A 23815-nucleotide genomic window follows, 5' to 3' on the forward strand; every position below is an offset into this window, starting at 1 on the left:
CTACTCAATGAGCCTACTCAACCAGCTTTAATTAAGTGCCCAAATTTTAAATGTTTCTTAGATAAATCTCTCCTTACACGACTCTAGGTACTGCCAAAAAAATTGACTTCTTAGTTACCATAGTTGATATTTCACACTTGTATTTTCTGGGGACAAAAACACCACTGACACAAAAAATATGCAAGTCCCATGTGGTCTGCGAACTGGTTTTGAACTAAAGGGTTTTGCAAGGGAGAGGACCCAGATTGCCAACAAAGATTGAGCTGAAAGCAAGAGGGCAGAAATCCTAACTGAGAGAACAAAGCTGCTTCTTCTCAACAAGACATATTAATTAGCATATTACCTATGGTTTCTAGATCTGGAGTTGCTGCTTCCTTGGTCTTGACACCTACTTGAAATTAAAAAGCCTTACATACATTTAAAGAAACAGACTGTGTTACTCACTGTTCCTCTAAGGTACCACTGATTTCCTTAGATTTACTTGTGTCAGGAGAGTACAGACTATGTAGTGTGAATAACGTTCCAGAGTTCATTGTGAATTTTCTAAATTCCCTCAATTCTGTGTCACGAAGTTTTTCCTTAGGAAAAATCTGACACAACACAGCCTCACAATCTACTTTTCTTCAGCAATGGGGCAATGACATATATAGAATAGTTAGTGTAAGAGTAATTAAAAAATCCAGATTATTCAAAGAGAAAGCATTTTTCTTAAACTTACCAAAATATTAGCAATAACATTTGTGACTAGTTAAAATCCCTTTCTGTGTATGACCTTAAGCAGTTGATCTCTCTAATGCTCAGATACTCCATTTATAAAAGGGGGACAATAATATTTCCTTTGTAATATGCTTCAAGCCATACAGATGAAAAATATTAGATAAACAGCAGCTATTATCTTCACTGTTATTAAAACCTTGCTGACAAGACACAGCTAACACTGTAATTCCTGTAAGACCTGAAGACAGTTTTGTGCGTTTTACAGACGTGATTCTGTACTTGATGTCCTAACTCACTTAGCATAAAAAATAAACATTATAATATAATTGTTCTCTGCTTTACCTGGTCTGACTTTTAATAACAAGACAGCTCCTAGGGACAACAGCTTGCTGTATTCTAATAAAAATTTGGAACAGCTGCACGTACTCCATTCCAAGCTCTCCGCCTTGTATAGTTTATCTTCAAAACCACCTTAGAGCAAACCCCACTTGTTTACTTCAGTGGAAGTTTTTCCACTAGGTATGTAAACTCATCCAACCTATCTCTCCCTTGTGTTTATATATAAAAATACCTAATATATCTCTGCCAGAAATTTCAAGGAAGAGAGTAAGTATAGGCTATCCAAGGCTAAGCAAACAAAAGTCATCAAGGTTTTGGAAAAACTTGTGAGTTCATTTTCTTCAGAAGAACAAGTTATTTGGTAAGCAAAGCAGTGAGTGAAACTTGCTTCTCTAGGTTTGTGTCCCTTGTTCTCTAAGCATACCTCTGTCTCCAGCTAAACACCTCTTTACTGCAATAACTTCTCCCCTTAAATCTGAATGGGAAAGAGGCTACAGTGCTGGGGCTATTCTGGATACAGGGTAAGGAAATATTTGGGTTTCAGGAGGACAGTGAACTGACAGACAAAACAATAGTTGAATATTTTTGTTTCCTGAGAAAATCAAGCTAAAAACAGCAACAGATCCTCACTAAATCACATCAAGCACAGCCCCAAAGGCCAGGTTCTTCAGGAGAGCAAAGATTTAGCTTCAATATCTGTGTGTTTTAACAGTGGACCTCTGTTCAATCTCCTGCATGGCCTGGAAATCCTCAATTCAAAGACAAGTCTTTGCCACCTAGAGCCCATGATCCCTATTGATCACAAAACTATTGTATATTTGTGCAATGTTCAGGGAAAGGATTAAGTTGCTTTTTTTTTTTTTCTTTTTTTTTTTTTCCTCAATTCCTCTATCTCCAAACTAAAATTTACCCAGACCCAGCCTATTTACTAATACTGTACTCCTAGAAACATACTGATCAGAAATACTATGCAGTAATAGTGTAGCTGCTGGTAGAATGCTGTTAAGGAAAGATGATGCTGATATAAAATATTTCTCTTCTCATTCAAAAGAATAACTTTTACTGACATATGTACATATATAAAGAATCAGTCTTTTATCTGTATTACATAGACTGCAAACTTTTAACAGACTCATATAAAGTGGTTCAGCTTCAATGCTTAGATGTTAACATGTTCGATTGAAGTGCACCTGGTTTTACAGCTAGTCAGCCTGACTGCTGCTTCCCCGAAGGGAAAGAAGTGACACGGGATCCCCAGAGTATAGCTGAAATATTAGTCAAAGGCTGACAAGTATCTGAACAATTTGCTGATGCATGTTGAGACGGCCTCCTCTCGGGGGAGTAGCTGTGACCTCAGCCCTTGCACTGTATCTGCATTAGTACAAATTAGGAATATTCAAGAAAATTGGAAGACTTCAAGCTTCCTGAGTGTAATGAACAAGTAAACCCAGCCCAGTCAAGGAACAGGCTTCAAAAATAATCATCTTGTGCACAACCTCCCATGACAGACAGGGTAAACAAGAAATTAGATTGGAGTTGCTACTGATCATTGAAGCCTATTGTCAATATCACATCCCTCACAGTTAGATTTTAAATCAGACCTTTTAGCCACATTCAGACTTCAGGGTATGTCTGTCACAAGCTGTACCCTTGGCTATTACACAGCACTGTTTGCCTCAGGGTTGTTACAAATGTCTGTGGGAAAAAATTTAAACAAAACCAACTGCATTGCTCCAGTTCTTTCTTTCAGGATGTTTCTGGAGTGTGCTGACAGGTGATGTTTCTTGCAAGTCTCCAGAATATTGTTTGTTTATATTAATGAATGAGTGGTCACAAACAGTAGGAAAAAGGACTCTGAATTAAAAATAGTAAAGGGAGATCCTGAACTGAATGCTTTCAGTCATTGCAATCCCTCAAAATCTGGTAATATAGACTTCGGTTTAGGTTCATCCTCACAACATACTACGTATAACTGAAGTCATGTGAATGAACAGACTGTTCTCAGAAGGTACACCGTGAGTGTAAGAGAGGTTGGAAACTAAAGATTTCTGTCTTGTGAATCAGTAATGACATCCAGTAAAGATGTAGTTAGAAGATCCATTTTAGTTCATGGCTTCTCACACGTGGAGCAATAAAATCCCCCCAGCTATCAGTCTAATATTGACTGATATCAATATCTTACCATACTCAACTATGGGAGCACAGGTCTGAAGAGACAACGTGGGTGATGACATCCAAGCCCTGATATCACAAGCACCCATACAATATAATAAAATCATAAATCTTCAACTTCAAATTAGAAATTAAGCAGCATCCTTTCAGAATCTCACTTCTTTGCTAGTTAGGAAATAATTTTAATTTTGTAATGCTTTTGGGGTTTAACATAAGTTTTTTGATTCAATAAGAAAAATAAGTTGGATGGTTAATAATATTTCTCTTTATCATATTTTTGTCTTGTGGTATAGACTGAAGGCCTCCAGTGGAAACAGATGCCTAGGAAAGATCTTCTGGTTATATTCTTATTCTTGGAACTGTCTGCAGGATTTGATACCACTAACTTCTGGAGAGTTGTCTGTGCTGGGACATGGAGTCTGTTCCTCTGGTGTTCAAGGCTCCATGTCTTATTGTCCCATGCATCAAAGCACTGGATTTTGTCTGAAAAACAGCTAAAGTTTCTGCCTCTATTTTGACTGGAAGGCTGTTTTAAAACATTATTGTTCCGACTGTTTTAATTTCCAGAACAATTTATTCATGAACAGCTTATATTAGGCTTCTGTAATGCCAGCATTGTTCTTTAGCTTAAAATAGCTCTTCTGAATCTCTGCTTGCCCCTATATAGCAAATACATTCCCTCTCAACTTTTCTTTTCTTACACTAAAGAAGCCGAACTCTTGAGCATCCTGTCAGACAGACCCTCTACTCCCTTACTACTCCTGACAGTCCTTCTCTAAGTCTGCTCCAGGCCGAGTTCATCTTTTGTGAAAACATGATCATAATTGTCTCCTCAGTGAATTGAACAAAAACATTAACAATTTCTACTGTCTTTTAATGCTGGATTTCTCAATACTTCCTATGAACATATTATTTTGAGGTAGCTGCATTGCACTGGATCAAAACCATTATCTTTCCAAACTCAAGAACTCTAAAGACTTAGAGTTGTTTTGTTGGTGGTGGTGGTAGTGGTGGCTTTTCATTTGATTGTTTTTGTAGATGAACAACAGCCATCTACATGTCTATTCAACATCTAGTTTATTTTATTTGGATGTTTCTTTAAAATGGCATCATTTGGTAGTAAGGAAAAAGAGCTTAAAATATAAAGGTAGTGTTCCTGAGTGTCTAAGAGAGTGTCTTACTTGTCTTAGTATCTTTTGTGATCTAATAGTTAGGCATCTAAGTGAATTCTCTAGGCTCTTTTTATCATCAGTGGAGAGCGACAAGCACCTCTAGAGTGTGATTTAGCTCATCTTAAAATAGATATCTAAAACAAGAGGGAAGCATTGCTCTTTGGAAATTGCCTGTCTCTCCCTATAGATGATAAAGGGAAACTACACAACTGTCTCAGATGTTTTGTTTGACTTGCGTGTGGCTAAAGTAAGGAGAGATGAATCTTACCCCAAATAATTCAGGACAGAGAAAAGCTGTTTCAAAAGACATTCAGGTTTGTTAGTGTCTATATTTTACTGAAAGGCAATAAAATTTAGATTTTTAATGTAATGGGAAATATTGGCCATATTTATCTATTAACTGTAATAAGATTATGTACATACAGAACAGTTCTAGTGATTTAAGAAGTCCCCTCTTCAGAAAAGCACCTGAATATGTCAAAGGCTTTTATGCTTACTGGGTTGCGCTGACAACCCTGGAGATCCAGATTCACCAGACAGCTATGAATTCCAACCTAGATCCTACAACTATAAATATGCTTATTTATCTGGAAAAGACTGCTCACTCATAAAGAGCTTCTGGTGAATGCAAATACTTGCAACACCTGGGAAAATTCATGACACTGTTGAAAATATATTGTGCAGTTCTACAATAATATCCTTCCTACTAGTACATGATATGCCAGATAAGACCCATATATTTTACCACAGGTTTTTATATTATTATTTTTTTCTTGTGGATAAGGTTGACATATACATACATACTATCATTCTAAAAGGAGTGAGAAGGAGGTCAAAGGATTTATCTAAAACATATTAGAGTTTGATCTCATCATCTATAGGCATCTTTCAGTAAGAGGAACACCGTCTGGTAAAAAGTGCTCTGTTATATTTATTTTTAGTAGATAATGAAGAAACATACTTAACATTTTGTTCCTTGAATGTGAAGAGGTACTTCAAAATGACACCCCCTTTTGTCATGTTAAAATGAGACACACTTTCCATTTACCTACCCTAAACATGAAAAAAGAAACCACAACAACAACAACGAAGCTCAATGAACAATTCAGTTGTTTAAACCTGAAATCACTTTTTATCCTTCACTGAAAGGCACCCTAATCTTTCCACAAATAAGTGTAAAAATAAAATTGAGAGAGCTACTTCCATCTTTCTGTCACAGGAAATCTTGCTGAGACTAATCTGCATTTTAGAAGGTTTACTTTTAAATAGGATTTCCTTTCGCTGCATGTACACACACTGAGTCAGGAAGCTCCAGTCTGAGTCAATGCTAAATGCATTTGGTTTTCAACTTGAGTCGGCTTGCAAATGATGGAACCAATGATTCATAATTTCCATCCTGACCTTGTTTGCTTTATAGTCACACTGTGGCAGGTGAATTGTCATGTTCAAGATCATCAAATTATTTAGGGAGAAACTGATGCCATTCATTAGCCTGCCAAATGAAAGACACATTTGCATGTATCACAACAAGTTATAGGAAGGTGATATGCCACTCAGATATTTTGAAAGGTTCTCATTTTTCGTAAGGCTAGCACAATTTGCATATTCTAGTAATGCTGAACATGTTAATTGTCATCTATGCTCGTCCCAAGGTAAGTCTGTCTGATAATGGATCCACTATGTGGTATCCTATTCCCATGATTCTGGAAGTCTAGTTTTAAACTTATTTATGTAATGCTGTATTGCAGTCCATTTTGCTGGCATATAAAATATGTGAATGGCTTTTACTTACCTATTTACCTGTTCCTCTAATATCAAACAGGAAAAACAAAGCAGAATTAAGAATCAGATATTTAATTTTGTTACGGGCCAAATCTTCTGAAGTACTGATTTCCTGCCACTGTGATCTGTCCCTAAGAACTTATCAGAACAGATTTCTTCATTCATTTTTATTTATCACTATAATTTTAAGAACTGTGAGGTGGCATAAGAACACTAAAGAAAGATTCTTGTAAATTATCCATTTGAAGTAGAAAAAAACACAGTTTGAAGAGTCTGTCATATGTTTCATGTCATTTTTTTTCTAAGAACATAAGACCTATAGGCCAAATTCAGACCAGATGGCAGTGAGTGTTTTTAATCACTTACCAAATCTTAACAAAGCAACCAATATATACCTCTTGGGTCACAATATTTCTAAAGTCTATTGTCCTGAATGAGTAGTCTATGGGGAAGACTGGGGCTGCACAACTGTTAACCTTTCTCTTGCAGAGTGCCATTTTCCAGCCAGGAGAGAAAGCAAATGGACAAAAGAGTGCTTGGCCTACTGATGAAGGACACTCTTTTGTCATTTTTGAGCAACAGTTACAGGGTTATGACATTAGATCTGTGTTTAAACCTGCTCAAGCTGAAAAAGAACTTAGAGCTCTCTTTTCCTTTTGTGAAACTGCTTCAAAAGAAGGTTTAGGAATGTAGATCTGGACAGCAGCATCTAGATTTTCACAGTGCCTATCTCAAGGCAGCTCCTTGATCAATATGCACTGAGCAAGTCTACAAAAGCATTTAAGGCCTACGATTAATGGAGGCAGGAAAACACAGCCTAATGAATCATTCTTCAGAAGTGTTGATTTTTCACAGTATGCCTATATACACATCTATATATAGGATGACTAGCTTCCTCATTCCTATATTAAGGCTATCTGACTCATTATGTTAAGGGCAGGTGCTTATTTTGCAGACATTGGCCTAAAAAACTAGATAGTCTTGATGCAAACACCACAAGTGAGATTTTACTTAACTTCACACATCTATCAATTAACTGCTTAAGCCTAAACTATTCACCTTGTCTCCCTCTGTGGTCGAAGGACAGAGATAGGTACTCTCAAAGGTTATTATTCCCAATAATTTACAGACAGAAGCTTTAGGATGAGACATATTGCCATCCAGTGCTTCTTGTTTCTCATCAACTACTTAAAATTAGATACCTGACCATTAAAAGTAGGATGAATCCACTTTAGGTATTTTAAGACACATTAAGACAGATTTCGCAAAGTCTTGGTCAGAAACATTTAACCTAGTTGTAATGAGTGACTGGCTGGAGGGTAACAGTAATTCTGTGAAATAGTAGGAAAGATACAAAAAGGAAGTCACAATAAGACAAAAAGAAATGACTGGAAGAAATTTTGTCTAAGGAGGGTTAGTGGCAACAACATTATTTAGAAAGTCTCTAGCAGTCTGCTGTTTGGTGAATGATTATTTTCCATGTTCTGTCCCTCAGTCTGGCCATGCTTGATAGTCCCCAGCATGAACGCAGCACTTTCCATCAGGCGTACTCTCCCACTCAATATGTGAGAAGAAAATGTGACTCACCAGAGCTTGATAACGCTTGTTTAGCAGGGGGTTTTCACTTGTGGCTGTCACACATTGTAGGCATAATAAGAAAAAATCAGTAACCCAGATCTCTAGATAAGCAGCTAAGAAACTTCATTTTACTTTCCCGAGTCCAGCATGACCATGTTCCTTCACCTCTCACTGAATGAAACTGCAGTCACAGAAAAGAGCTTTGCAAGAAATGCCTGGATCATGGCCAAGTGAAGACCAAAGGATACCCCATTGCCACAGCTTTGTGATTTCAGCAAAGTTTTTATTCAGGTACAACAGAATTACGTATGCTGTGTTATCAGCTGCAGTACTGGAAGGACTTGTACATTTGTCTACCCACATCAGGTCTCAGCTATGCCACTGAAGAACAAACTGTAAATCTAGGGAATTGCATTATAAGAGGAACACTATAAAGTCTGCAATGTTCTCAGGTTGCCCAGAGAAGCTGTGGATGTCCCATCCCTGGAGATGTTCAAGGCTAGGTTGGACAGGGCTTTGAGTAACGTGGTCTAGTGGAAGGTGTCCCTGCCCATGGCAGGGGGGTTGGAATCGGATGATCTTTAAAATCCCTTTCAGCTCAGACCGTTCTATGATTCTATGTACATTTGCACAGCTCTATTATCAAATGCAGAGAGGAGAGCACACTATACACAGAATTTCTGTAAAGATGAGAGATTACATTCTTTGTATTTTGTTGAGAAAATGAAGCCTAATACTGCTGTAGTAATCAGAGAGCATGTAAGGACTGATTATAGAACTATTAAGGAGTAAACATATCAATGCAGTTTGGAAAACTGGCAAAGGTAAAGGTCCAAACCACAAAGAACAGTACTATTAATAAACAGAAAGTTTATTTTGAGGAAGTATGATGCCCTTTGAGATGACAAGAAAAAATTTTGTTGCAGAACTCTGTCCTTTAAAGTCTTTTCTATTTTCTGTGAGCTTAATACACTGGATTTCATTTTCTGTTTCCAACTCAGTCCCATTAAATTGCTCACCCTCATATTACTTGTATTATAATTCAAAAGGGAAAATCCCAATTACAGTTTCCCATGAGAGATATTTTTCTTGGATTATATCCCTCACCTATAAGATCTTATAAAATTTTTGAGACGTACCTGGGCAATAACCCACCTGCTTTCAGATAAACAACAGCAGGATGAGCGTATCTTGGCCTTGAGTTACTGCACAATCATTTTCTTGCTGAAGGTATTATAGTACTGGGAATGTATTTATTCATCTGTTAGAAGAAAACAAGCAGCTGGAAATTAGTTCCCTCACCGACTGCAAGAGAGCTACTGGGAACTTGTTTATTTATTATTAAAATATATGCACTTGGCAGGGCATCTGGTCACACATTATTTTATCAAGAGGAGTAGGTATCTTGGAGACAAGGTAGCCTGAGTAACCTGAGGACTGTTTAAGGTACACAACAATTGTGGATTAATGTCTGGATGTTTTCAGCTCTTGTACCATTTTTGTTTGAATATTTTAGCATTATATATTCTTCTTTTCAAGAAGTTTTTGAAGCACAAGCTACCAAAACCAGATAGTTTGTAAGAGGAATTTTCTTTGATTTGATTTATCTCTAGAATATTAATATATTTTAAAAAGAATTTGAACTCAATCTTTATATCCAAGTGATGAACCCACACTGTTCACAAAGCTATGCTAACACTACTAATGAAATAAACAGATATAAATAGTCAACATAACTGAAAATAACTTGCTACCTTTTTGGTGTAAAATAAGGAGACTTTATACAAACAAAGTCTTCAAGCCTTTAGCACTCTGAAAATGGAATTGACCCCATTTTTTCCTGTAACTAAATAAGCACAGGAATGCAACTGCTTTATCTGAGTCCCTATTAACTAAATTCTAAAAATACTTTGAATGCACGTCACGGGCACAGTACGTGTGTGCACCTAATGCTTCGTGCAACTGCCTGCTGAGAATCTGAGGGGTGGAGGGGATCTTGCACTTGCTGGCACTGGCACTGAGGAGAAGGGAAAAAAAGAAGACAGATATGCTGTCCCACCTTTGATAAAGGATAAATATGTGGAGGAAGAGGTAGCTTTTGGGAAAAGGAGATAGGTGAAAATAGGAGATTACTTTTTATTTCAGCATATCTAAAAATGTATATGCAGATTAGACAATAGTTTATCAGGAAAGGGAATTTAAATCCTGTAAAAGCAAGATAAACTAGATCGATTGATTACTTATTTATTTATTTATAAACAGAGAGGAGAATGGTCATTATTTCCCAGCCTAGGCTGGTGCAGATCTGAGAGCCCCCCTGCTGAACAGGCAGTGCTACCAGGCTCTTGGCTCCCTGTCAGCTAGCCACATGGATGACATACAGCAAGGAAGGTGAGCTGGCAGGAAATGAGGCAGATTTTGAAACTTCCTGATTTCTCTTGGCCTTTTGCTGATGCACAGAAAAAGACTCCCAAGTTCTTTTGTAAAATGCCTGACCAGCTTTAGTTTTCTAAAAAACTACCTTTCTTCCTCACTTCTGCAGAGAATCTTCCTGAAGATAATCATAGGAACAACACCTATGTGCTGTGAAAACTTTTTCTCTTGCACAAGGAAACATGATGTCAGCTGCTTTCTAAACCAAACAGTCTCGGAACGTCCCATGCCTTCTTTTGGGATTTCTAACCTGTGGGACAAAGCAAAGAAAAGAGAAAGAGTGAGAAGTGCACATCCGAACTGTGAAGGAGATTATTCACTATGCATGTGATGAAGGGCTGGAATGCCCAGTGGCAAGCGCAGAGCCGCTGTGAGGGAAGGCATCACCTTCAGAAAGAAAGGAATGGATGCTGTGGCTGAGTGATTTGCTTGAGTGTATGGGGTCCAAAGAATAGGACATAACTTTGTTTTGGCTTGGACACCCATCCACAGACAATTTTCCAGATGCTCTACAGTATACGTTTCTATACCATGAAGGTCAACCTAAAACTACAGCTGGTCTACACTGCCCTCTCTTCTTTCTCTCCTTCTGTTTCACCCACCACTTACTGCTCTGAAGAAGGGAGTATGATTACAGTCCCCCTCTTCAGTCCTTGCTATGCAAGACAGAAGGACTTCTGGGTGGGAACTTCAATAACAATTGGCAAGTCAGAGGCTATTCACCATTTCTAAGGAAAAAGCCAACTTTAAACTCAAATTTTATGCAACAGTATGTGTTTTAACAGATGACTCGGCATTTCACACATATGAAGGCTGTTATAGCCAGAAGCCCTTGTTTCATTATTACACAGGAACAGCAAGACTCTTTCATTCCCACACCTCCTCCATCACATGAAAGAAGGTTGGCTTCGACCTCTTTGGTAACTGGCTTTGAGCAGTACATCTACGGTTAGACTGAGACAAAAATACCAGCAGTGATCTGTGATTTTGTATTCCAACCTGGGTCACCTCAAAGGAGATCCATTTTCAGGAGCTGGGTAACATCAGTTTTTAAAATCAAGTGCTTTTGAAATATCTGAAGAATCCTTTAACAAATTCTGAATTTACATAATTTCTCAGGCTGAAAATGGTAGCACCATAGGGAATAAACACACCCAAGAAAAAGCTTTCAATTTGAGAAGTCATAGACAACATAACAGTTTTTTTTAAAGATCATATTACATCATTAATGGCTATGGAATAAAGGACATTTCACAGCAATATTTCTGTGGCAGCAATGCACTCTGCGAGATTTGTTCCACGGCTGAGAAAACCTAGAGTTAGAGATCACAAAGGCACACTTCATCTGTATTATGTAGCACAGCAATTGTTCCAATGTTGCAGATGGCCAGGAAGCAACTGAGAAGCCACTTTCTTAGCTTACAGGATGACATTTCTGGATCATTCACAGTAACACACATTAATATTTTACTCTGGCGACATTTATGCGTGGAAAGCATTGCAACTATTATGGCTGGATTCTATGACTGACACACAGAACCTACACTGTGCGCCCTAGTTTGCTCTATGGCTTGGGAAATGTGTTAGGAGAAGATATGAACAGTTTCCACCACATCTACAGGCCATGGCAGACAGTGGCAAGTCTTCACATCCTTTCTTTCTTCCATTGGATCAACCAGGAAGAGCTGAATGCAAGCTGCTTCTCTGTGCCCAGAGGGGAGGAGAGGAAAGAAAAACAGTCACTTATTTGGACTGCCTACAACCCACATATATATGTGCAGGGGTGTGTGACCTGGTATAGGGCGTAGGCATGCGTTTGTTTCACTAATGGCTGTAGCAAGATTTTTTCCCCACTGTAGACCACTTCTTTTGGCTGTAGGTTGCAGTGTCTGAACAAACTTCAACTGCTTCAGTGCAAAAACTGGTAGCATAAACTAAAGGTCACAGAACCTTAGCTTAAACTAAGTTCTGTTTTTTTTTTTTACTGAAATGTTTGATGAAGGTTCATACTTCGTTTCTCCTGCCAGAGTCAATGAGGTGTTATTCTCTGGTTGATGGGAACTAAAATATCAAACTGCTCCAGCTGCTTACTTCAGTGAGCATGCATCTAAGCCATAATTGAACAAGACCTGAAATACCCATATGAGACCGGAAAAATAATTTTGTGGTCAAGAGAAAAGATGACCTTGTGGTTAAGTTAGGAAACCAGGGTAAGTTGCTTAGAGCCTAGGATGAGAAATTCTGCCTTGTGCAAAGAGTAAATCATGTACTGCTTAATAGTTCAAATGGTCTTAAAATATCTGTGCATACAGCACTAAACCTTTGCATATTGCAAACCACTTATGAATAGTCTATGGTTAGCAGGATATGTTAGGTTATTAAGACAGACAGCTTGAGCCTAATATTTCTGTTGACCTAAAAGCTCCTGTTCGTGACCTTCACAGTGGCTAGTATTCATAATCTGCCCACAACTTTTCAGGATTATATTTATCAAACTTTCAGAGGAATTCCTGTGTACATTTTAAATCAGAATCAATAATTCACATGTTCCAATAGCATGACTTCATTGATTTTGCGATCTGCCCTTCATTTCTCTTTCTAGGAATATAACTTTCCACATACTTTTTAATCCTTTCTGTTTGCATGTCAAGATGATCTTTTACATTACACCACACAGTACAATGTATTACCCTGGTATATTCAACCCTATCTAGCATTATTTTCAATTTCTTTTCTACCCTAGGCTCAGCTGTTGAATGTCCTTGCTCCAGAATCTGTAACTATCATCTAGCAAGCACCCTGTTGAGAACTACAGGACTTTCAGAGAGTATTTTCAAAAATTAAATTTTCTTTTTCATGTAGTTATGACAGGGACTGGTTATTTGTAAATTGTTATAAATGTTATAAATTTGCTGCAACTCTCTTTTTGCACCAAGAATACTGTTATTAGTTTGAAAATAAGGCTTATAAACAAGTCAGTAGAGTCCCTAGTCTGATGGTGTTGCTGATAACCAGCACCTGGGGGTGCTGGTTGACAGCAGGTTGAACATGAGCCAGCAGCGTGCCCGGGTGTCTAAGAAGGCCAAAGGCATCCTGGCCTGCATTAGAAATAGTGTGGCCAGCTGGACTAGAGATGTGATTGTCCCCTTGTATATGGCACTGGTGAGACCTCATATCAAGAACTGTGTTTAGTTTTGGGCCCCTCATTACAAGAAGGTTACTGAGTTGCCTGACTATATGCAGAGAAGAGCGACAAACCAGGTGAACGAACTAGAAAACAAGTGTTATGAGAAACAGCTGAGGGAGTTGGGGTTGTTTAGTCTACGAAGAGGAGGCTGAGGGAAGACCTCACTGCTCTTTACAAATACTTGAAAGGAAGTTGTAACAAGGTGGGTGTTGTTCTCTTTTCTCAAGTGACAGTACAGGAGGAAATGGTCTCACATTGTTCTAGGGAAGTTTTATATAGGTTTGTATTGGACGTTAGGAAGAATTTCTTCATGGAGAGGGTGGTCAGCCATTGGAATGGGCTGCCCAGGGAAGTGGTGGAGTCTCCATTCCTGGAGGCATTTAAGAGATGTGTGGATGTGGTGCTAAGGGACATTGTTTAGAGATGGCACTTGTTAGGTCAGGTTGATGGTTGGACTTAAAGATTATGTCTTTACAATATTCGATGTGTACCTGGTATGATTCTGATAAAGCATTCATACTCAGAGAATGACTATGAATAAGAATAAAACTTTCAGGATTGAAAATGAAATTTTTCTCAAATCCAGAGCAGTGTAAAACTACGAGGGAGAGCAGAAGAGGAAGAGTGGGAGTAGCCAGACAAATAGTCAGGGCACTTACATAGGAGACCAGTATCTAAATCTGCTGGATAACCCCATCCCATATGAACCTATTAATAATACATTATTAACTAATTGTTAAAATGTTTCTTTCAAATTTTCTAACTTAATAAATTCTCTTTTTATTCTTAAGCCTCTGGTGGAAAAAAAACTTCTAATCCTAATTCTTTTTTTCTAAAGGAATTTCAATCTGTTTTGCCTTAAGCAAAAACTCCCCTTGATTGTTATGGAAAGTAGATCCTCATATATAGGTGAGAGACATCTTATTGTAATTAAATTGCCTTGATAAAACTGACTTTGTAGCTTCATTATAAGTACCATTTGATAGTCTGAATTTGCATCTTCTTCATTTTAGGTGGAAAAAAAAGCAATGAAACAAAAGTTTTCCTTTATTAAGGTAAAGAACATTGAGGGAAAATAAAATAACATGGAGAACACTATGTGCTATTTTTCTTCCATATGTTTCGAAGACAAGGTAGAATTTCTTGGAATATCTTCCTTTCTCTAGTGGAATGTGAACAAGCTTCCATTTCAAAACCCCTAGAACCCAGGAGGTATAAAATCAAGTATTGCCAAGCAAAACCCAAAGCATTTCTGATTCAGAGCTTTCAGCAATCACATTTGCCCTGTACTCAAAGATTTGCAGTATGACCATGACCACAGTCCAATTACTGTGATGATGCAGGAGGAAAAGTCTATTCTAAGCTTCACTGGCTATTCATTAGGCCATGTCAAGATAATCGTTTTCAGAAGAACCCACTCACAAGTCTCAAGTGGCTCTGCTTTTACTGGGGGACTTGTCTGATGAAAATGCTACAAAAGATTAAAAGTTCTCATCAAAGTTCAAGCTAGTTCAGAGCTTATGAAGACGCTTCCAGGACAGGTTCAGGAAAAGAGCAAGGGGAAGAAACATATATATATATATTTATATATAAAGTCTCAAAACCAGACCAGCTATTCTATGCTTTTCTTTTGGCTTTCCTAATTTGTTTGGCTTTATTCTTCACAATACAAAAATGAGCTGTCTAGATGTTGTGGTTTAACCCGGCTGGCAGCTAAACACCACACAGCCGTTCGCTCACCCTTCCCCCTCCCTCTCTGGGATGGGGGAGAGAAACGGGAAAGTGAAGCCTGTGAGTTGAGCTAAAGACAGTTTATTAAGACAGGAATATAATAATAACAATAATAATAATAATAGTGATAATGATAATAGTATTAATAATAATAATGTGTAAGAAAACAAGAGATGCACAATGCAATTGCTCACCACCCGCTGACCGATGCCCAGCCTATCCCCGAGCAGCCGGCCCCCCACCCCGGCCAGCCACCCCTATATATTGTTTAGCATGACGTCAGATGGTATGGAATACCCCTTTGGCCAGTTTGGGTCAGCTGTCCTGGGTCTGTCCCCTCCCAGCTCCTGCTGCACCCCCAGCCTGCTCGCTGGCAGGACAGAGCGAGAAGCCGAAAAGTCCTTGGCCTGGTGTAAACACTGCTCTGCAACAATTAAAACATCAGCATGTTATCAGCGCTCTTCTCATCCTAATCCAAAACATAGCACCCTACCAGCTACTATGAGGAAAATTAACTCTGTCCTAACTGGAACCAGGACACTAGAAAATTTCCAAGCCAAAAGAACAGAAACATCTTAGAAGGATCAAAGTAAGGAGCTCTTTGTGTTCACTCAGTATAAAGCAAAGTAAATTTAGGCCCAGCTTTGAAATTACTGTAATATCTGCAATCCCAACAAATTGTACCTGCTGCCAGGAATCCTACCATTAATTCTGCCATTTTAATATTGCTTTTGCTTATCTTTTAAACCAAGAAATAACCACTTATATTTCCTTTAAAGAAGCACTGCCACTGTGTATTGCAGAAGGTTTCAGGTGCCAGCCTGGTTATATAGACCTTTTCGTACATTAAAAATAATTTAAATAACATTAAATATAATTCGAATAGAGGAAAAATTAAAAATAATAATTAATTAAAAACTTAGTTTTGAAAAGTATTTCAGAGTGCAAAGTAATTCTAATTGGAAAGCCAGAAGTCATCTCCCACACACCTCAGAGACAAATGATTAGAACTATGTAAGAGTAATTTATCTGAATGCTTATTACAGAGTTAAAGAAAGGATATTTAGCTTAGGAAATAGAAAATTCCTCATTTCTGCATTTTGAGAGACCAGGTCATGTAATTTAAAGTTATTTTATAGTAAGTCATTCTTAGGAGTCTTCTAGCCAAGTGGGCCAGTCTCTATTATAACAATTATATTTAATAATTACACATAATGATTTAAGTAGTTTAATGGATTTTGCAGAAATCAGATCTGTCTCAGTACAATATCTCAACACCTCAACTTAATATATTTGTTTTAATAAATACCTAATTGAAATTTACCAGAGGGTATTATTGAAATTATTGATGTCAGTGACAAAAAGTCACTGACAGCAAATGAGTTACGTTATATTTTGAACCCTAAATGAAGACCAGATCTGACACTGAAACTTGGGTTACTCCAACATAGTACAGAATTCTTGTCCTGTCCCTCTGTACAACACAAAACCTTGGTACTAGGCTGTGAAAGTGACTGAAAGTAAGGAAGGATTTTTACTACCTAATTTTGTTCTGTTGTCAGTTGCATAAAGAATGGAATCAAGTACATTTCTGCATACAGTTGTGATCTTTATGTCCCTTTAATTGTGCCTTAGTGATAGGTGGTACATGAAATACTGAAATGAAAATAAAGGGAAATTCTAGAAATTTGATTTATTTATTTTATCAGAGACATTTTGCTTTCTGAGGTAAACTGAAGATGTAGGGTTCAATTTTCAAATGTATTCAATTGCCTAGAAATGCAGTCAGATGCTGACATTACTTTCAAGTGTATCTCAGAAAGTTAGGTAATAATTCATCTTTAATTCAATGCTTGAACGTAATAATGGGAATCTAACTCTGTTTTGATGCATTGAAGTCCGTTTGAAAATCTGGCTATTTACTTTGAGTTAAATCTAAATAAATCTAAAGTCTATATTGTATAAAGCTTTTAGGCACCTAAGGCAATATTTGAAATTTACCTGATAAAACACAGATGCATTACAGACATCTATTTAGGAGCTAATAATTTAAATTCCCTTTATAGTTATTGGAAGCAATTGCCATTTTTAGTTTGTAATTCATTTCGTCCTAAAGTATACATCTAATGCAAGATACATGCTGATATGGAAGCCAGATGAATGACACCATAATAAATCCCCGTTTCTCTATTAGTTATTACTCCCTTTGGCAGTCAATGAGGAGAGTGTAGGACCTGGCCCAGAAGAAGTGGTTGACATCTATGGATAGCTCAAGATTACTATCCTTCGTCAGCTAGCTCATCTTAATCCTCTTCCCAGAGCCATCCAGGTGTAAGCTAGATGCTGTGATGTTGATCCACAAGCCTATATAATCCAAAACTTTTAAGAGTCATTCTATTTAAGAATGACCAGAAACCTATTTAACCTATGGATAAATTACAGATATGTTCAATTACACAAACAAAAGAATTACACAGTCCTCCAAATGAACTCCCACCACCAAAAAATAAAAATAATAATAATAAAATCTTACAACCCCCAAGACTAAATATTTCTGATCCTGGGGGAATTCTTATACTGGATCTGAATCTTGAATCTTGAAATCAGAGAGTTTTCTTAGATCTTTTTTTTCATTTCTTGTTAATAAAATTTTTAATTCTTTTCTCAAACTGATGAAATTGATAAGCAGGAGAAGAGAATCAGGATACAGAGGGGCATTAAAGTGAAAGACAGCCACGTAGTAACAATAAAAAGTCATTACTAAGTCTACATCCTTTGGAAGATGGTTCTTACAACCGATTCAAAACACTGGATGGTTAAACACATTGTTATTGTGGATATCAATTAAAACAAAAATTCTACTAGTAAAAGTTAGTCCAAACCATTTACATCTATTCCATTTCTGTCTAATAAGCACACATCAAAAATCAAGCACCTGCACATGTACCTGAGGAGCTTTTAAATCTGATTGTTACAGATAAGCCATTTGTTCTGGTTGTTAAAGGTCAGTCAGTACTTCCATTAACACCTTACTTTCAAGGTGTTATATACAGTCTGTAAAAATTCATTTTAGGTTGAAAAAGGAGCCAACTTTTTTTTTTTTTTCAGGCAAGAAGAAAAGATTATTTCTTATAAGCAAATAAAATCTAAAAGATATCTCATTTTGAAATGCAGAATATCAAGTAGAACTACCCATTCACTTGATTCAATTATGTTTTTTGTGTTATACTTACATTGCTTTAGTCAGGGAAGGAGAATAACTTTTTTCTGTTCAGGAAGTTGACATTTTTGTAGGGCAGAGGAGGAATGATTCCTAGCAAGAAATCCCAATATTACCTTCATATAACACTGGAGAGTGGAAAGGCATCCTCTTTGGAAATATATTCCACTATCTTTATTTGTCATAAAGATTAAAATTTGATCCAGCATAAAATGCCTTCTGCACCAAGCAAGATTCTCTTTTGACATGGGTATACTTCATCAGTCCTGATAGGGATCTTTCTGCACCAACTTCACTTTCAATTCATGGGCATCAGAGACCTAGAGTTTAGTCCTGGTTTGACCTCTGGTCTACAGACCTCAGACATATCAAATCAAAGCTGATTTTCAGCAACGTTGAGGATGCTAACTAATTGCAGAGACTGGTTGAAGTGCTGGAGGGCTGGGCTGCCATTCAGAGGGCCCATGCAACTTTGGAGAGGAGAGCAGGCATGACTCCATGAAATTCATCATAGGCATGTGTCAAGCCCCGCACCTGGAGTGGAATAACCTCATGCACCTGTACAAGCTGGGGGAAGACTTTCTGGAAAGTAGTCCTGAAGCATAAGGCCTGGGGATCCCTGTCATCAAGTCTGAGCCTGGATCAGCAGTGAGGCCATGCAACATGGGTGGCCCATCCTACCCTGCATTAGCAAGAGTGTAGTCTGCGGTTTCAGGGAAGTGATACTTCTCTTCTGTTTGGCATCTGTGATACCACTTCTGAATACAATGTCCAGTCTGGGTCCGTTGTGGTTTAACCCTGGTAGGCAGTTCAGCATCACCCAGATGCTCAGTCACTCCCTGTCACTGGCAGGATGGGGGAGAGAATCAGAAAGGTAAAAGTGCAAGGACTCAGGGGTTGAGATAAAGATGGTTTACTAGGTAAAGCAAAAGCTGTGTGTACAAGCAAAGCAGAACAAGGAATTCACTCACTTCTTCCTATCAGCAAGCAGATATTAGTCCTTTGCCAGGAAAGCAGTGTTTGTCACACATAACAGTTTCTTGGGAAGAAAAACAACATTATTCTGAATATTCTCTTCTCTTCCCTCTTCTGTCCCAGCTTTTATTGTTCAGCATGATGCCTTATGGTATGAGACATCCCTTTGGCCAGTCTGGGTTGCCTGTCATGGCCACATCCCTTCCCAGCTCCTCGTGTACCACCAGCCTCCTCACTGCCAGGGCAGCATGAGAAGTGGAAGAGTCCTTGGCTCTGTGTGAGCACTCCTCTGCAACAACTAAAACATCAGTGTGTTATCAGCATTATTCTCATCCTCAATCCCAAACACAACACCATACCAGGTACTAGAAAGAAAACTTCATTCCAGCCAAAACCAGGACAATATTCTTTGTCAGTCAGAATAATCACTGCATTATTTTTTATTATTATTATTTTTTTAAAACTATGAAGGGACACACAAACATTTTTTATTATGCTATGTACAACGCTATTTAGTAGTGCAGAGTTTTGATATTCTGCTGCTGGGAGCTTCTGTTACTTGCAACATGTGAAACACCATTTGAAAATAAGAATACCTTCACTGTACCAGCTCTGGCCCTTGTTTTTTGGTTTTGTTTTTTTCTTAATCTGATCTTCTAAAATTAAGAATTTAAATTAAAGTCTTTAGAGAACATAGAAAGAGCCAAATGTTTGCATACATTAACTTATTTGGCTACAGAATCTATTTGAAACCCAATAAACAATGAAACTGTAGATATTAAAATGTGCCCTTTCAGACAGTGTATATTAAATTCTACTTTCAATTCCCCTGGGGCAGCCCAACTGCATGTAGAAGGAAGGATATAGCTGTATACAATTTAAGTTGCTCTTTAGAAAAAAATGCTCTGCTTTTGATATATCAGAATATGCCAAAATAACAAAACAAACAAACAAAGTAAAATATAAGCCAAGATTCAATACAAGTCATGTTTGAATTCTGGGACATTACTAGCTTTCCATCTGTCTAGAGAACAATACAATGCACTCATGTGACTATCCACTGAAACGAGTTTCAAAAATCATCAAGCCCTCTGCTCTCTCATTATGCAGGTGGTGTGCAATGCCAGATGCAAAATAATTGTTGTAGTTTCAAAGTTCCCTGAATCATGTCACAATTCATACATTTTAAAGTACATAAGAACTCACAATCTGTATGACAGTGTCTGCTAGTCTTTTTTTTTTTTTCATTTAGTTTGAAACCCTCTTGGTAATCAAAAGCTATTTTAAAATTCAAATGCTAATTCACATTCTGTAAAGTTATAAATACTTATTCCTGTACATAACTACTGGAATGTTAGAGAAATAATTATAATACATTTAAAAATAGTTTACAAATTAGTTGGAAGGTAAAGAATTCTAACACCAGGATTTCAAGAACATAACAAACAGAGTCATGGCGGTAACACAAAAGACATAACTTTCAAGAAACAGAGTTTTTTAGCAGTCTTTCCAGAGACATGTTCTTAATCTATGTACATGGTAATTGTGGTTTATTTATAGCACAGAAAAAATTAAAATGTTTCACCAATTTTATTCAGTCATTTAAAGGGGATCTGGAGTGGTTAGTACTATTAACACATCCAACTGTTGGGGTCATATGAAAATGGGGGATACACCTGCTGGGTTTGATTTACAGACACCTACTGAGAGGAAATAAAAAACACAGCCATTCCCCAATTTATAGCTATCTGGAGTGAGATAGTTTATAGCTGCAGGAGTGAGAAGCAGCAGCAAACTTGTCAGAGGCTTATGGCATAATGCTCTTCTATGAACTGCCTCGTAAGGCTACTTGTAAAACTGGGGCAGAGATGGCATCACCTTCCAGAGTTGCGGCACTCATTTTCTGGTCCCACCATTTAATTAAACTATTGAAGTAAAGCTGATGAACAGAAATACTATATCTGAAGGGATGTTGAGGGAGAGGGAATATGTTACCTTGGGGGCAATAATTTTCTGCTTGTGTACAACTCATTTCCTGTTGCCTGATTCTCTGAGATGTTAACAAAGAAGAAATAAACTAAAAAGCTATCCATACATTGTGTTTGAAACCTTTTGTTTTGTTTTGTTTTGTTTTCCAGAAATTTAGAAATTTAGATGCTTGTTGTTTTGGAATGATTTATCAATTCAGATTTTAACAACAGTAGTTTAGATTAGAGAAAACTCATTAGAAGTTAAAAGCCATAGAATTTTTCTCAAAAAGTCTTATATGTGGTAATCAGAAAATAGAGGGGAAGAGGATGTTACAGATATGACACCACTGGGTAGGAAAGATCAAGGAAGGAAGAAAAGCACTCATGCTGTACTTCAGCAAATCAATGACAGTGATGACAAGTGTTTTCCTTTGCGCTAACATTCGACTGCACACATTTCAGCAGAGACCTGGCTATGCACCTGCAGTGAGATGCTGCTTTTTACATTGGCCATGGCAACTTAAACACCAAGATCTCCTTCTTGCCTTTGCCAAAGAAGCAAAAATCTTACTAATTTAAGTGAAATATGATGCATGGGGAAGACAGCTCTATTCCAGTATTTCCAATACAGGCTTCAGAGTAACATGCCCTGGAATATTTGGATTCAAAACCTTCACCTGTGAGTTCCTACTATCCTTAGAGATTGTTCTTCCTCCCTCACCAACTACTTCTGCTATGCATTCATCTACCTGTTATAATAAAGAAGTGTAATTAAGAGTTTTAATTTAGAGTTCTCACTACTCATCAGATAAGAACTCTACAGTCATAGCTTCATCATTCACAAGAACATCTTGTGAATTCTCCAGGTTTACTCTAAAAGGTTTAAATCCGCCACACTTGCATTACTATCAATCCACTCTAAATTTCAAAACAATCATAACGGTACCTAGACACACATCATCCTGTGAAATACTGTATTGTCTTCTAAAATTCAGATGTCTATGACTGTGAACAACTTCAGCCTTATATCCATGTCTATGGAGTTTTCCCCCTGAAACAGAGCGTAAGCCATGCTCTGCATGGAGAGCAGAATTTGAAGGCTTCTGGTGCTTCAGTGTGAGAAGACTTGAAGATCTGCTGATCTTTTGTTTCACAGTTGGGAGGAATCCAGGAAGCTTGTTGCAAGGGACTTTGCAAGTAACACGTGGGCTGGAAAGAGCAATATGCTTATTATCCCAACCTGATATGTGAACTTATGCTAAAATTTTATGTTATTACTTTAAATTATAGTTGAACTTACCCATTGTGATGTTATGTTACTACAACCATGACAAAGTTTAAACTGATTAACTCCTACTGAAAGTGACATAGCTAAACTAACTCTGAAGGCACAACGTTGGAACAAGCTTGTACAGTCAAAATGCAGGAATGACTGATGCAGAGATAAAAATGTAGAGAAGATTAAAAAACAAGGAGGAAAAGACAAAGAAAAAAATGTGCCTTGATAACTTAGTAATACATTTCATGTCCAAGCATGAATTCTATCCATCTGCAAAGAAAAAATGTCATGTATCATAAACAACAGAAAGAATAATTTTGAATTGAATAAGCTATATTTTGGATGTAGGCTTGAATTAGATTAGTTTCATCCCTCTGTGAGTTTAAGGACTACAAATAAGGCAAGCAAATGAAGAAAGAAGATAGAGGTGGAAAGGGTTGTGAGAAAGTGAGTCCCTGGGGACAAAAATGGAGTGAGGGAAGATTAGGATGTGAATGGAAAACCAGTGAATGAATTAAAACATATGAATGTGGAATGACAGAAAGAAAACAGAAAAGATAACAGTAAACAAAAGAGTAGAAATTGATATGCATTGCATTACACGCAAAACTGACCATGTTGATTGTCCATTATAAAGAAGCCTGCTTTAGGTTGTGACCCAGAACTGTTGCTTTAATGTTATTATTTCCCTTCCCAGTAACCCCAAAGACTATCACAGACTAGAGGCTAACCTGTGCATCCATTAAGCTGCTGGAGCAGGTTGAGCTGGATGTAGCAGTCTGTTTCTCCTGCTGCACCTCTTCGCTGGGGTTCTTCTGGCTCCATTCCCAGGGAGGTGATTTGGACCACAGTGAGCAAGTATACAGTTTCCTTAGGGAGAAGGAGGGACTCCTCTATTCATCTGCTTGTTTTCTTTCTAGAATAACCTAATCTTTGTAAAATAGCTGAACGGTAGCAAAGATAATTGCTAAAATGTAACTACCTTTCAGTGAATGGGAGGCAGAAGCTAAATATAAATAATAAATGAAACTTAGAATGTAATAATTTTCATGTTGGGAAAAAAAAAAGACAAAAAAAAAAAAAAACAGGTAGGCTGCAGTTGTACCCAGAGACAAAGCTGGCCAAAATGATAAACAAATTTCTTTTTTTTTTTTTTCAAATACAAGAAATCACACACTCTATTAAATAACTCGGTTGTTTTTAAACATGTGTATTGTGAAGTAAATATAATTTTGGAAATGATATTTAGTGTGTAACTGA

At 37.5% G+C, this 23815-nt stretch overlaps 1 long non-coding RNA gene across 1 annotated transcript in view; it reads right to left on the reverse strand.

Moving 5' to 3' along the window:
• LOC125183641 (uncharacterized) overlaps nt 1-15800 on the reverse strand; it is a 92096-nt gene extending 76296 nt beyond the window's left edge. Inside the window, exons 1-2 of the long non-coding RNA XR_010830626.1 lie at nt 15306-15800; nt 10282-10443 (exon numbers count right to left, since the gene is read on the reverse strand). This is a non-coding gene — a long non-coding RNA (uncharacterized lncRNA). The remainder of the gene's footprint in view (nt 1-10281; nt 10444-15305) is intronic.
• Between the last annotated feature and the right edge of the window lie 8015 nt (nt 15801-23815).

Source organism: Anser cygnoides, chromosome 3 (genome assembly GCF_040182565.1).
Source record: "Anser cygnoides isolate HZ-2024a breed goose chromosome 3, Taihu_goose_T2T_genome, whole genome shotgun sequence".
NCBI lineage: Eukaryota > Metazoa > Chordata > Aves > Anseriformes > Anatidae > Anser > Anser cygnoides.